Source organism: Hydra vulgaris, chromosome 01, assembly GCF_038396675.1.
Source record: "Hydra vulgaris chromosome 01, alternate assembly HydraT2T_AEP".
Lineage (NCBI taxonomy): Eukaryota > Metazoa > Cnidaria > Hydrozoa > Anthoathecata > Hydridae > Hydra > Hydra vulgaris.
Genome location: NC_088920.1, coordinates 56,407,501 through 56,409,275, shown reverse-complemented (window position 1 = coordinate 56,409,275; position 1,775 = coordinate 56,407,501).

The following is a 1,775-nucleotide window of genomic DNA, read 5'->3' as shown; positions in this document are numbered from 1 at the left end:
GTGCAAAAGATTCGAAGTATAGTGGAAATATTGGGAAAAAATGTATGGTCATCACATTTTTGTAGTGAATCTGAAATGGTTTTAGGAGCACTATCAGAGTGATTTTTCCAGTAAACTTTCCACATATCCAACTCAGCATAAAAATAGCTTGGTTCTGGTAAATCGTTTTGGCATATATGAACCAATTCTTTAACTTTTTTCCTCCGCACCTTGTCAGAAATTAAATTTGATGGTATAATGGAGAAACAATACAATACTAAATTTTCTAAAGAAAATAAAGAATCTAGCTGTATCAGAATGTGATCAAGAAAAGGAATTGAACAAGTTACTCAATAATATTCACTTATATCATCTACTTCATGGTTATCACTTTGTGTTTGTTGACCACATGTTCTTGGTTTAAATGGCATTGTACTAGTAGTTGCAGCTATGCTAACAGTTACTTTATACCATTCTGTGTGTGAAATATCAATAGAGCTCTGAAGAGATATAAGAGTATTCTTTAAATTTTCCACATCTTTACGAGCTTTTGAGAAATCTTTATCAACTTTTTGCAAAGTTTTTGTCAGTGGTTTTGTATAGCCTAATAACTTCCTAACTATGATTAAGGTGATGATAAACTTAAAAGAACGACATATTGCCACATATGCAGAAGCATCACCTCTGGATTTGTAGTTCCATGTCACATCTTCTTTGATACAAGAGATGCAACTATAGCTGGATATAATTCAATAAAGACTTCAAGACCATCAATTCTTTCAATCCATCTGGTTCTACAAACATTGATTGTCTTTTGAAAAGATGATGTCGGACATTGCTCATTAATTTTTGTAGATAGATCTTCTAACCTTTTTGGAGAATTATTAAAAAAATCAGAGATAACTCGAACATGATCCATCATATCTCGAATGGAAGGAATTGCATATGCTTTGGCAACACATAGATTAAGTTGATGGGAAAAGCAGTGGACATATGGAGCTTTAGGAAAATCTTTTTAAACTAATGCTGCTACACCACAAAGACACCCTGCCATGTTACCAGCCCCATCATAACCTTGCCAACGACAGTAAGACATTTCCAGACCAAGTTTATGAACACTTTTCTTGATCTTGGTTGATAAAAAAACTCCACTTAAGCCAGTAATACAAGAAACAAATTTTAGAAAATCTTCCTTAATTTTACAGCATTCATCTATATATCAAACAATTACAGCCATATATTCTGTTTGGCTAACATCTGAAGCTTCATCAGCTAAAATAGAAAAAAACTTTGCTTTCTTTATTCTGTCTGTCAATAGCGATTGAACAACACCTGCACAAATATCAATTATTCTGTACATTCTGCCTACAATAAAAAAGAATTTGAAAGATATTGAAAACAAAATTTTTTGATTTCTAGAAATATTATCAGACAGAAACTTATTGAGTTTCAAATTGATTAGAATGGCTTTATTACTCATTGCTGCTTGAAAATCAAGCATTATCTGTATTGAGGTTTTATGCATTGAAGAAGTGTTATTAGTGATAATATTCTTACATTTCCAACTGACCAAAGCCGATATGGAAATTTATAAAATAATTGAGTAGTTAAAGAGGCTTTTCTGAACAGAGCACAAGAGATACAGAACAACCCATCATAGTATTTTGAATAACACAACCATGAAAATTTTTTGAATCAAACAGGGTTACATTTACAACCATCAGTTTTAGGAAATATATAGTCAGAAGGTGGCACCCATACGTTCATTAGAAGATTATACTTCTAATACTTTGATA